This window comes from Balearica regulorum, chromosome 3 (assembly GCF_011004875.1).
Source record: "Balearica regulorum gibbericeps isolate bBalReg1 chromosome 3, bBalReg1.pri, whole genome shotgun sequence".
Taxonomy (NCBI): domain Eukaryota; kingdom Metazoa; phylum Chordata; class Aves; order Gruiformes; family Gruidae; genus Balearica; species Balearica regulorum.
The window spans coordinates 97,155,565-97,170,257 of NC_046186.1; the positions used below are offsets into that span (position 1 = coordinate 97,155,565).

Sequence of the window (14,693 nt, forward strand, 5' to 3'; positions counted from 1 at the left end):
TTTGAAATCCATAATTATAACCAGGTTTGTGATGGGTCACATGCCTCTGTATACAAAAATTTCTGTCATGCTGATAGAGCTGCTATTCCAGAGGAAATCAACTAAGTCAAATCTAGTATTTGAATGCTTTTAGTTTTACTTGTTTGGGCCTTCTCTATCCAAGGTGTGAAAAATGGCATTTTCTATATTTCTGGGAAATTAATTTTCAAGGTTGACTTTGGGCCAGTAACCTGAAGTGCTAACATAGTCCATATGTCTGACTAGTAAAGGTTGACTGAAAAGTATGAAAGTTCTAGCGAAAGTCCATTTTTCCTGCTCCTTTTTGTAAATTGCAGGATTCCATTATACTGACGATAATCCACGGTTATTCACGTCTGAGCACTGATCCCTGGTGAAGCTGGGGTGAAGGTAAAATGCATGGAATTTGTTCTCTGTAGGTGCTGCTTTTCATGTTGAGCAAAAGCTCAGTATTTATAATTTGCTCTCCTGTAGTATTGGTCATCTTTCTGCCCCTCTCTTGATTGTAATTCCCGCCCGATATTTTCTTTATAAACTACCTCTCATTTTAATACACATTTTGTGTTTTCTTAAAATAAATGCTGTCACGCAGCTCGTCTACTTCCTTTATTGAGAAAACAGTAATACTCACACGATGGTGGAAAAAAATTGAGAGGGAGGGAGAGACAGAGAAAGGAAATAGAAATCATAACCAAAAAGTTCGCACTGATTATTGAAATAGTCAGTGTTCCCTTGGGCTGTGGGGAAGGAAAAGGCGCTTTTACAGTGTCTTGGAATATTTTTCTTCTGCACAATTCTGACTTTTCACCACATATTCATGCTACAGTGAGAGAGAGGAAGAAAAGGAAAATGTCTCGGAGGTTTTACAGTAAGTTTTTTCATTATCTTTCGTAGTGACACTTGCTAGTAACAAGTCCCAGGGAAGAGTAATGTTAAGGGGTTTAAAACTATGATTCTTGATACTCCTGTGTAAAATTATTTAACAAGCACATTATTTTAGTACTAATGGTTTCTCCTCCTCTGCGAAAATTTTCTAGCTTAAAACGCATGGTGTCACAGTGACACTTTTAATGTAGAGTCATTACAATATTTAGTACCGTGTTATTACTAGTGGGAAATATTTATGTATTTGTAGAAGGCTTCAGTAAGCCTCAGGTCTAATTTTCGGTGAGGTATTTAAAGGCAGAAAAGAGACAAATAAAGACAGTGAAAGACTTCAGTGAATAGCTTCTGCACGGTCAGGAGGGACTTCATGCAACAATGGAGCATTTCCCTCAGCTAGAAACTCAAAATATAATCAGAGATCTGCAATATTTTAAGAAATTCTGCCTATCAGAGGCTGCTTTATTCTTTCTGAGCTGACTCAGGCTCAAATTAAATTAAAATCAGTTTTAACACTCATATTTATTTCACTGGGCTTTGGATCTTCTGAAGACAAGTCACTGGCAAAAATTCTTTCCAATTTCAGAGCAGACAAAGGGGTGATGCCGCCGCGGCTGCAGAGGTGAGCTGCGGAGAATCGGCAGGGCAGAATCAGGCCCAGAGGCGCAGAGGGGAAGGACAGAGCAGCTTTCACATCCGCAGCAAGGTACTGGGTACTATTGGAAAAAACAACTCAATTTTTCTAACAGACTAAAAAATATGCCATAAAAATGTTCTTCAATATTAAGGTATAAGTAGCAGTAAATTACTGAGCTCTCTTTACCAAAAAAAAAATACAAAGGCTTCCCCCTACGACTGCCAGATGACTACCTGAATTTGCAATTGTAGCATATTTCTCCTCTAAAACTGCTACCAATCTTCCAAATACAAGCAATAACTACATATGGACATGTTTAGCAAATCAGAAAGAAAAGATTGATTGCTGGGAAATGTTTTGTTTCCAATTATTTTCTCCGTAAAAGCTAGAATTCCAGATAAACAGAGTAACAAAATCCCACTGGTTTATCTGTAAGTACACATTGATTGAGAAATGCTATTAAAACTGCTTATTTGAAAGTCACCTAGCAGAGAAAACTGAAAACAAAAATCTTTTCATATTGACCTGCTTTAGGTTTACTTTTAAGTATTATGGAGTGGAGTGCCATTGTGAGTAAAATATTTAGTGCTGCTTCCATCACAACTCTGCATTTTAGCTCAATTTCTTTTCTTCTCTTTGCTATTAAATGAACCTGATTTTTCATCCTGACAATATACAAGACGTATTTCTCATGTCCAGTATATACGGCACTTGCTAAATCAGCTCCTGACACACCAGCTAATTTTAATGGGGTAGGCTAAGAGATACACCATTACTTATTATTTCTAATGTGTTTCTTCATATGAAACTTTTCATTTTCAGCCGTGATGCTGACTCAGCAGTAGGTTTATTTCCAGAATTACTAAAAAAACTTTCCTCTCAGAGTAGCAAGGGACCCATGATTCACTGGTAGAGAACAGTGAAACAGAAAGAGGCCTTTTTCCATCTTTTAATATTAAAAAATAAACTAGTAAGAGTTCATAAAACAGTCCTGGAGAGCTTCTGGGACACAAAAAAGTGGCGGTAGATCTCATATTTCAGAGACGAATTGAACACAACCATATTTAATTTGTGTTGCATCTTAAATATACAGCTTGCATTTATTTTACACATTTAACCAATGCTGCAAAACAGGACTTAGAGGGATCACTTTTTATTTGCTTATACCTACTTCACATATGTCAGAATCAATCACTTTTTCGGACAGATGTTTTCTTACTCATATGCCACAGTAAAGTGACATTTTGTACATGTAAACTTTCTTTTGGTTCACAGCATTTAATGACTGCTCTTTCCCATCCCTGAGTTTTTGGGAATGTTGAGGTGCTAAGTACAGGATTCTGTAGAACTAGAACACCATTTAATTCAAAAAGGGACCTTTTTACTTAGGATATTTTTCAGGGTTGGGGTTTTTTTTCTTCCTTTTCTGAAAATGAAATATCTTCCTTTCCATCAACATCGACAATGTTTTAATAAAGAGCAGAGGAATGCGTGTTACTCCTCAGCTAATAAATCAGCACAAGAGTTTTGCTAAGATAGTTACATATTGATGAGCTTTTGTGCAGACTTCAACAGGTATGTGCACATAGATTGTATGTATAAAAGGCCCAAATTTGTAAGCTATAGTAAGAAAGGACTTTGTGTTTTCTACTGTCGTGATTCTCGGCTAAGAGTAACTAAAACACCTTTTCTGCACACCTCAAACCCTGCTGCTCTCAGGGCTGCCCCCTCCAGGATAGGCACAAAGCCCCTTAACGACATGGATCCTTGTCGTGCTTGGAGGGTGCAACTGGAGACAGAAGCAGCTGATCTTAGAGGAGACAAAAATCCCTGATGAATGCTGAGCTTCACAACACTCTTACTTGCCATCCCTCCTCCCCGACTCCTTGTGGCTTGTTCCTCCGCGTGGGCTCCAAGTGTTCCTGAACGTCCAAATAAGGTTCACATGAAATGTGCTCAACAGTTACAGCAGGCACCCTTTCTTCCTGGCAGATATGGACTTACTTACAAGAATCAAAACTTTGGATTTTTTTTAAACCTTTCTGTTGATAGATATGAAAGCACTAGATTTCAGGAGAGAAGAAAATCAGTTGTTCAGGCTCAGATGCCCTCTGTATCTGTGCTCTTACCTCGTACCGTCTCTGTGCTCCCTGTTCTCTAGTGACCCCTGATGAATACCTTCCCAACTGAAGGACTGGGGTTGTACTGAAACCTTTTCAAACAATATGCCCAGGCTAATTGGCCTTCTGGTTTTTCTTAGCCCACTTTCACTAGGGCTTTGTCATGACTTTCCATAGCACCGCTCAGTGGAATATTTCCAAATTAACTAACTCAGGCCCTCACAATCAGAAAAGACCTCTAGGCTTCCATGGACCCCCTCACATCCAGAACAAAATGCAGTACCCAATTCCCAATTTGGGCTGGGCCATCCCACAGAGACAACATGCTCCAGACTGGTCTCACTCTCATTCTCAAAATCACTTCATAGAATTCAGTCCAGCCCCTAACCTACAGAAAAAAGAGCAAGTGTAATGTATCTTGAATATTAAGGAGCTATCAGAGCAAAGCGGGGGGGACATGTATCTTCGCAGATGTTCTCCATACTGTGCTTCTGCACTCCCTGCCCAAAGCAGCAGACCATCACTGGTGCGTCTTCACTAGGGAAGGATATTTTCATCACTCATATTAACAAACTACTGGAGTAAGGACAATCTGTATCCCCCCATGTTTATGCAGGACAAGTTAAAAATGGTGGAGTAATCAAGCATGGGGTTTGATCTATAATTTGAGCAAACATTTCAAACCACCTTCCTTAGTTGGGACTTGGCCTCATGTTAATTGCCTTAAGGTAAGTGAACAAATTGGGAAACGTGTTGCTAATACACAAAAAATAATGGGGTTGCAGGCAGGGTCTCGTAGCTTAGGAAATTATTAACCACTTTTATTGGCAGGACACTTGGGGAAGATGGCCATCACACTATGCTCATACACTCTCCTCTACGGCTATTTATGTCAGATGTAAATTACTCAGTGCTAACATATACTGCCCATGTCAAGGAAAGCAATAGCACAGATGTAATTTTGTTCATATGACTAATTTGAATTTGTAATCACTGTTTTGTTTTGTTTTGTTTTGTTTTTCAAACGTGTGATGTTTCCCTCACCATCACAGAGTAAGGGTTCAATTTTTTGCCACAAGCATATTTTGCTATGTAGGCAAAATATTTAATCCTGACATAGTTTTCTTTGTACAAATATGTTTTCCTGCTCCAATTTTATGTTTTATTTATTGAGCTTACGAGATTTTAGTGGCAGGACAGGGTTTTACTGTGCATACACATAAAAGAAAGTGTTCAGAATTGCAACAGATACTACTATAATTGAATAAAAATGCGTCACTGTGCCCATTCCTTGCATGTTTATTAACTGCATGTTTTGCACACAGTGTGTTTTATATTATACATTCACACAGCATTCTTCTCTGTCACCTTACCATTTTGACAGGCAATTGTTTATACACTTAAACAATACATTAATAGAGGTTCACAAAGAAAACAGTTAGATGTTCGCTGTTATCCCAGGATATTGTGTTCATTTTCTAATAAGCGCCTCTAGTGCACTGGGGTCCCTAATCAATGTAAATATTGTTTAAGATGAACATTGCAGTGGGCATACCATGGAGCCAGACCACCAGCAGAGCATTAAACAAGGACAGATGTGAATGCCAGGATAAAAATGAAGACATTCCTGAAGTGTAAGTATGTTACTTATAATATATCTGTTTATAGGAAATGGTCATGAAAAGGAAAAACAAAACAAAACAAAACAAAAACTTCTGGAAAATAAGAGTGCCAAATAAAGTCATTATGTTGAGATACTGCTGTTGCACGTTTGCTAAAATAGCTAACTGAAAGTGCGTGATGTTCTGGTATCTTGAGTAATTAAGATCTCATAAACTTAATCGTGTATGAATGTTGTTAATGACTTTACAAAGGTTTAATCACTTTGGTGGTTACCTGTACAGGAGCAAAATGTATATTTTTATTTTATACATGTGGTTTTCTCTCAGAGGTACTATCTTTTATAAGACTGGAGGATCTAATTAAGATAACAGACAAAAAGACTTACACTGTCTCACAAGTTTTTCAAGGAGAAGCAGCCAGACAGATAAACCTCTTCTAGTTCTAATAATTTATAAAGATCATCCAACTCCTACCTCTTGCTTAATGGATTCACGTTGATTAATTCACTAGCTGCCAATTTCCATGAGCAACCATACAGCATGTTTCCTACTGATATTTAAATACCAGTTTGTCCCTTGCTGGCTTTGTAGTCAGGCTGCTCTCTGTATTGCCCTGATTTGGAGATTATTGGTGACATTTGCGAGGGATTTGGAGCCCCCATCACACTGACTGTTAATGGTACCTGCACGCATAGCGCCTGCCCCTGCGAGGGCAGGGGAGGTGGGGGTGCCTGCCGCTCTGGAGCTGGCGATGCCACGGGCTGACCCACATGGGGCAGGGAACTCCTCTGGGGTAGGTAGGCAGGGTTGGGGACCCCCTCTGGAGGAGGGCAGGGCCAGGCAGGGAAGTCGCCCAGGGGAAGTGGGGGTGGGGGGCATGTCAGCTGAATGGGCATTTTGGAAATAGGACTGCCATTATTTCCCAGGCAATGCCAGGGAGGACGCAGCCCTCTCCGTTTGCTACGGAGAACGGGATCTCTGAGGTTCTCGTATGGCTGAGACGTATTTTCAGAACGCTCAGTCCTCAACGGCACCCAGAGCTGGAAGGTCTCAGCCCCTAAGTGGCCACTGAGAGCCGAGCCATCTGCTAGGTGGAGTCTCTTAAAAGTCCCTGGCCCAAAAGCTGTAGCTTTGATCCCTATGACTGTGAATGCAACAGACGAATTTAAAGCAAGCCACGATGTTTGATAGCTGGGTGGGTATCAGGTTGTCATTACTGCAGAGTTCTTAGTAGGAGTTTGATTTACCTTCAATATTGATTTCTTAAATAGTGATGGCAGGGAATCTGTTGGAGCTAGCATGTTGGATTACTGTCTCAGCCAACAATGATTTAGAACTGAGTTGATTAAACAGTACGGTTCGGGAGAGGTCAGCAGACTTTATTGTTCATTGTTTTCCATTTTGTAGTAAAATCAAGTACGAGAGCAGTCTTCTAAAATGTGATTAGCACAAACACTATTGTTGTTTGACATGGTGTATCACATATAATGATTTCCATCCCAGATCTACAGCTTTCCTTTTTTACATTCTTGATTGCCTAATTGAAAGCAGCAGCTTTATCTTTCCTCTACCTTCGGTGGAAGTCATTCAATAAATAGTACCAATTACATTAGAGCTTAGAAACAGTCTGATGTAAAAGGCACTGCATTTCACTAGCTCTTGCCCAATGCAAGAATACTCTGTACTGAACCAAGGCATCACGTTTACTTTTACGAAAACAACTGGAAGTATGCAGAGCACGTGTCAATATTGAAAGCACCATGTAGGCTGCAGAAAAATCACTTAATGCCTGAGTTATCCTGTATTCTGTATCACCCTGCTGGGTGGTTATTCATGTCAAGTATAGGGTTTAATATTAAGAGCAGTCACTGCACTAAAAGGAAAAATATGTTTACTGCTCTCAGAATTTATTTTGCATTTGCCCAAAAGCCTACTCCTACTAACATGGGTTGTTTTGCCAAAATTTAGGGAAAACAGGACTGAACCCTAAAAATGACTCACTGTTAGAAAAATAGACCCCTTTCCTGAAAAACACATACTTATGATTGACCATATGCACGCAAATATTTCCATGACTACAGAGGATATTGATTGGTCCCTGTGGGACTACCCGTGTGTATAAATGCTTGAAGGATCAAGTTCTAATTTTGCTCAATATCAGAGCTAATTGCTGTAGATACTATTGACAAAAACTGGAGGTTGTCTCCTAGTTGTGGTAGCTGACAATGTTCCATGAATTTTTTTCATTAGGTGATTTATTACACATTCATTTTTTTAAAACAGTCCAAATACAGTCAGTAACTATTTATACAATTAAATTTAACAACTATGAAATATGTGTTATGGTGCCAGTTTGAAACGTATTCCTAATAGCTAGTTTTATATATGATGGACCACCAGGAAGCTGTCATCAGAATAATACTGTGCCTTTTTATACATTCCCTACATTTCTTTTTACTTAATAGACTGTTTAATAATACTATAGTCAAAACTGAACAATAGAGATTAATGATTTGATGTAAGAATACTTCAAGGTAAAAATTAAATGTGTATAACATTCCAGCTGGTGATATACTATGGAAAGCTCTCAAGCACGTAAAGAAGGGTTTAAGAACTGTTTTAGAAAATCAACGCATATAGAGAAAATGTGAAGGGCGTGTGTTGTGAAGTATATCACCAGGCAAATTTTTTTCTTTTCATGGGAAAGGTACTATAGAGACCACACACACAAAAAAAAAAACCTCCAAAACCCATAACCGTTATTTCAGGGAACTCCTCAGAGCTAATCTTTTAATCTCAGAGAGATTAAAAAGTGACCTAAAGATAAAATAATAAATTGGGGGGGGGAAGATACATTTTACTAATTTTTTTTCTCAGTTATTCTTGCACGTGAAAATTTCTGTGTCGCAGACGCTGTGTGAAACAGCAATGTCATATTTGTCCTTAATGCTCTTGATTTACTGGGCTCATAAAATGTAAGACCAGAAGCTATTCTTAATATGGACTCATTCTACCACTGACGCATGCAGGCTGTTTTTTGTCTTAGTGTTAATGCAAGAGAACCTCGCTCAGTCTATTTGTAAAACAGGATAAATGTTGCCTGCGAAAGGGCAAGATAACTGTGCAAGAGTTTGCAGCATTGGTTCCTAGATTATTAACAGCTCGTGTTCCTTATTTCAGCGTGATCCCTTGAAAACACATTCACAAAGAAGCAACCAGAGGACGTCCTTTCCAAAAGCGTCCCTGTGCAGGTGGGGGGACAGTTCCAGCTCTGGCAGAAGTGCCATTGCTGCTATTTTCAGCATCAGCCGAAGCTTAATTTCTCCCCCGTGACCAACAGCTCCGGCTCAGCGGGCATCTGTGGCATGAGCACGGCTCTGCTTCCCTGCTCTCTCCCACCTGGGACACACCAGCCCAGCACCAGCCCTGGGGTCCCTCACCCAAAGACTCTCCCCACCGCCCACGGGCACCCCGAAAAATAGCCGAGCAAAATCTCTTTCTCTTGAATCAACAGCAAAAAGCCACTGAGCTCCGTGGGGATGGACACAGCCCCTGTTGCGGCTTTTGGCTTTGCAGCCGCTTCCAGTAGGCAGCACGGGTCCTCTGGCAGCAGAAGCCAGCTGATACACTAAACTCTGCTAAAGTAGTGTTTAGAGAAATAGTAATTACTAACATCCTCTCTCAGTCAAGCCGACACTAACCAGGCCTACTGCTAGGTGTGTGTATATACATACTCACACTCGATAGATAAATAGATACGCGCATACACCCCAGGAAAAATATCTCTCTCTAAGGTGACGAGGTCTTACTTTAAATCAAGTACTTGACACTAATAAAAACAATGTATTCGGGCATAAGATCTCGCATACTGACTGGCTACGAGGTAAGTCAGTATTAAGCAAGGCTTCATCTTCTGCACTCTCGGTTGGTTTTCTTTTCCATATCATGAGTATTCTTTGCATCTTTCCAGATGTTTGTAAACAGGCCCTTAAAAATGTAAGCTTATTATATTGTTTACTTGAAATGAATATAGTCAAAGGAAATACGGGGGAAATTTGGCAGGAATTGCACGCGTTCATGTCCTGTGGTTTTAAAAATGACCCAAAATGCCGACAATTTTACTTAAAGACTATCTATCATTACTTCCTCCCTTCTCATAAGGGATTTTACTATGCAAACTGTTTTGTCTGATTTTTTTTTAAAGAATTGCAAGTGGGAGGTAAAAGCATCAAAGGTATCCACATGACTTGGGAGATTACCAAACTGATTAGGGTGCCAAAGTACCTTTTGCAGAGAGGCAAAGACTCATTAACTATTTAGATGCTTTGAAAATTTTATCTAATGCTCTTACCCAATAAATTTCCCCATGATTTTTGAAAGGCTATCAATCAATCAACAGCGAATAATTCACCATCTCTTAACAGCAGACAAATGTTAATTTATAATGAATACATATGTATAACAAAATACCATTTGATGATTTCATGAAGAAATCAAATAGTAATTAGGAAAAAGAAAATCTTACTAGGTCATCTTATTGCCTACGGCTATTTGGTTTTATTCTTATTAGTAGAAAAATCAAGTACCAGCAGGTAATAGAAACCGTGCACAAACAAAAGTGGTGACAGCTACCTTAGAGATACCATCAATAGAATTATATATCTAATATTGGTTTCTGGCAGCGTTTGTTAGAATATTGATTTCCGTAGAGGAAAAACAGTGAATGATTTTATGGAGACAGAATTAATTTAAAAAACACATCTGACTGGAAATATCTTGTTTTCTGTGAACTTGATTTTGCTCTCACTCAATACTCAATCCTGAAAGATGCCGAACAGCCAATCTCCATTTCAGCAAAATACTTAAATGCAGATTTCACTTTAATCCTAGCAATTTTACTGAAACCATGCGTTTACCAACGTCGGAGAGAAACTTCAGCAGAGCTACACATTAAAAGCGAGAAACTCAGTATTCGCTGCAATTTGCTCAGAGGAGAGTAAGAGCCCTGCTTTATAATTACCGTCTGAGTTAATTCTGATCCAAAAGAACTAGGGAGCAGTATTTTCCTCCTGTCTTGCTTTGGATGTTTCTTTGTGTTTCCAGTAATATTTTTAGGGCCTATTCCTGCAAATATTTTTCTACATGAGTAATTCAACTTCTCTGATGAATACTATTGAATTCACTAGGGCTAGATTCAAAAGCAGAGTTACTTATCTGGGCAAACGCATGCAAGACAAGGCTCTTTTAGGCAGCTCCCCATGACAGTAGAGAAGAGAAAAATATGCTTGTGGGACTAAGGCCTGGAGGATTGGGCCCATAGCCAGTGACATTATTTTTTTTTTTTTTTTTAATAACGAGGAAAACCCACGCATGAGTGAAACCATATGGAAAACTGAGTTAAGGTGAGGAGGTTTTAAATAATGCTTATTTATCATTTTGAAAGAAAAAAAAAATCCTGTTCCTGCCTATTGCATTTTATACTTTAAATGTAGGGACTGATTCTTTGGCCAAAATTCCTCTCCTTGTCAGGGGGAAAATTATCTGCTTAGACTGTTGCAGGATCAGGCCCTGAAAAGTCGTTACAAGTTTATTGGCAGAGCTTGCTCACTTCCACCTCTTTCTTATTTTCTGTTTTTCCTATCCCCGCACAGGAATAAAATTAAAAGTTAAGCTAAAATACATTAACTAATATCAGTTTATTAATTGGAGAATTAAACTTATCCTTTTTGCTGTTCATCTGAAATTAATTAAGTGTGTAGAATTACAAGGTGGGTGTACCACAGGCAGCAGTCCAGGCTCAAGTTAATCAAAAGAGCACATGTTGAATGCATACAATTTAGTTAAGGTTAATCCAGTGAAGATGATCCCTCACTGGTCCTAATTACTCTAGGTGATAGATTGTGGAATGAGAAAATAGGAAGGAAGGGAAATTTTGTCCTGCTGGTCTACCAGGATTTTCTAATTAAATTTAGTAGGCTATGCACAGGAGCAAATAGTTTCAATTTGAAGAGAAGACCACACTCCCGGGGTGCTTGTCTGAAATGAATGTAAGGAACTTTGAACTAATATTTGGGTACCGTGCCTCAAAAATAGTAAAGTTAGAGCTGGTCGCTGTGCCTTTACAAGCTTTCATGCTCTGAAGAGCACTGTGTCCCCCAGAGCATTTCAGACTTAATGTAAATGTTTTGTTGGAATTGTGATGCTACCGTTTAGCTCTTGAATAAAGGTAATGACACATTAAACCAGGCCCAGTCTGTTGTTTCATTACCTTCACCCAAGGACCAAATAGCGGTAGGACGGAGCTAATTTGCCATAGAAATATATTGGTGCTGTATTAGCTAAGCCTTTTCATTTAATCTTCTTTTATTATGTCATTCACAAAGGAAACGAAGGTGTTTCTAGGACCCTCTGATTTCGTGTTCTATATTCATTACCTCATGAAGTTACTTTTTCTCTATGTTTGTCCTTTGTTTCAGCTTTCAAGGAATCTTAAGAAAAGCTTTCATTTTCTCCAGGCATATGCATGTAAAAGTTGTCAAATAATTTGCCCTGTTTTTCAGGTTGGTGATATATTTCTGCTCAGGCGGAGGTATCTGTTTCTGATTTATTAACATTTGATCCCCTGGTTTCCTGCCATTGATCAAGACTAATACTCAGCTCAGCTGATGAGTTTTATATGAAATCTGATATTGCAGGAAGAGAGAAAAGCTAGTACCATTTTTAATATTTTTCTATTTCAAGTTTTCCAGGACCACAACACACACACGAAACACCTAACAATATTGGGCAGTATTTATTTTTAACCGTGTTTCCCTGGGATAAAAATTTTTGGAAGTAAAACAAGTATTTATCAATAGAACAGATGTTTGCTCGGTGTCATTCACATCCTGTAAACTGTATATACATTTACACCCTACCGCCAAAACATGGTTTCACCCTACTACTGACCGTCTGTCTGCCATTCAATCTCTAGTTAAGTCACGGTCAATAAGGTCAACTCTTTGGCAACATCTGTATTTGATCAGTTCACACAAAATAGGAGCCTTCCTAATGCCCGACTACCCTGGAGTATTTTAAGAGGCAGCGTATTACAATAGTTGATTCACCGCTGCTCCAGACTCTGCACTTGGAAGAGTTTGCCTCCTCTGAGGATCCGAAATGTGAAGATTAAAATCCTTTCTAGCAAAATAAATCTCTGAAATGAGCAGATTTAGCAGTGGCAGAGTTTCTAGACTGACAAGAAGCATTTAGCAGTTTCTCTCCCCGAGTCCCTGGTCCCTTGGTGTAGGGATTTGGGTTTGTGGTATTTTATATTTTAACCCTGTTCTGCTCACAGATTATGTTTAAAGCATATTTAGGATGTTGCAAAGATGAGAAATAAAGTCAGAGGAAAAAACTATCTGCAATTTTACTTCAAAAACCAACAGCAAGGATTAATGCAGCCAGTTGTTTCTTGGTGTTCCCAATCTCGGCACAGGCAGTACTTTCAGCAAGTCGGTGTACTTTTCTCCAGGTGGATGAATGCAAATTCTCCCCTCAAAGAAAGCAAAATATTCTGGGTGGAAGCTTGCCCCCACTGAAGGTGACTGAAAATACACTGGAGAGACTGAGACAGGACTGAACCTGATGTTGCTGCTGTGTTATTTCAACATTGGGAGCTATCTTAAAGTACAAGGGTAGAGATTTGATTCTAAGCGCAGTCAGACTGGTGCCACTTTATTGACGTTCCTGGTTTTAGAGCAAATGAGAATAAAATCTGGCCTCTGGGAACAGGACCGTGGGATGTGTTCTCCTCTTGTGGTTTTTTTTAACGTTTGCTTTAGGAACAAAACATTTGACTCTTGGGAAGCTCAGACAATGAAAACCAGTGGCCTCTGTTGCCCTTATGTTTTGGCATGGCGAGATTTGGAGCCGACTACAGATGATCATGCATTGCTTAACGATGCCACCAATGCTCCGATCATACCGCTGGTCTTCCTGGTGATGTTCAACACCGAGGAAAGCCAGAACACTGAAATGGTTTCTCTCTGCTGGGTGTTGGCAAAACTTGGGTAGGGTATTGAGAGCACAGCGGCACCCCACCAGCAGCCTCAGGGTTTAGAAGGATGCGGTCCTTAAAATAGGACCGGGCTGAGCAGTGCCATGGGCAAGGGGTCACCGGGAGCTTTTTGGGACTCACTGAACGAGAGGATGGATTTTTCAAAGATTTTTGTGATGGAGGATTGTTTGACAAAAGCTACTGTTGAGAAATGAATGTGTGTGTTTGTTTTCAAAATAATCCCTTTTTGCTTACTTTCTGTCATGCAGAATTTTCAATGGAAACATTTGACTGAAAAATGTAGCAAGGAGCAGTTCAACTAGTTCAAACGAAAGGGACTGGGAACAGTTGGGATAACATTTGAAAGCATCTTTAAGCAGTGAAATCAATGCATTATCTGAGTCTGTTTTCTGTGTAATTTTAGTTCTCTCAAGAGTCCTGGAAACCTCAGAAGAAGCTTGCCCTGGGTGCACGTGTTTGGTTTGGGGACTGTTCCCAAAAAGCAAATTCAAAACCGTACTAAATATTGGGGATGATGGAACAGCTGATGCGAGCTGCTGGCACACAGGATGCGCAGCAGAAAATGTAGTTTAGGTCTTATCCCTCCCTTTAGTACTACTTGTATAACACTGGTAGAATATTCTAATACTTATTACAGTGTGTTAAATATACCTTACGTTTCCCCCCCCTATTGTTTTGTCCTGTAAAGCTGCCTTAATAGTTCTGGTTTAAGAACACAATATTACATCTGCTCTGAATTTCTTTATTAGGAGTGACTGGGAAATCATTCTACTATGGCCATGAGTTTCAGTAGTACAACTTTAAAGTACATCCTTTAAAAGATGAGGGAGAAGTAGCCTGAGATCCTATTCTGACTAGTCAAGAAAAAAAAAAAAAAAAAAAAGGCTTACAAATATTTCAGAATTGTCTTGTCAGAATAAAGGAAGCATAGTTTTCTTGACTTGGACGATGGACTCTTACTGAAGTATAAGTATTAAATGAAATCAGAATTGTAATGAAAACTGTGGGGGAAAGCCTAATGACAAATTAGCTGCAGTCAAGGCAACTGCAATCGAAGCCAAGAGCAAACTAGACTTTTACTTCACTAAAACTTGCATCCAGTTCTGGTCAGGTTCAGCTGGTTGTTATCTCTGCAACTGATTGCTGCATCGGGCTCCGAGCCTCAGAGGATGTCACCTCTGAGTTGGGAATCTGTGGAAACCAGATGACTCATCACACAAGAGATTTCCTTTACAAAATATCCCAAAATCAGTAGGCTAAGAAAATAAGGCAGTTTTCAGTATATAAAATTAATTAAAGCATTGACAGGTTGTCTTCTGAGGTCTCTTTCTTCAAATACTTTTAAACTGGCCTGA

General features: G+C 39.4%; 1 long non-coding RNA gene across 1 annotated transcript; it reads left to right on the forward strand.

Moving 5' to 3' along the window:
* Positions 1-332: 332 nt before the first annotated feature.
* On the forward strand, positions 333-11,471 carry LOC142601305 (uncharacterized). The gene is made up of 5 exons (XR_012834907.1): positions 333-408; positions 845-886; positions 1,487-1,606; positions 5,191-5,291; positions 8,460-11,471. It is a non-coding gene; the product is annotated as an uncharacterized LOC142601305 (long non-coding RNA).
* Positions 11,472-14,693: the final 3,222 nt, after the last annotated feature.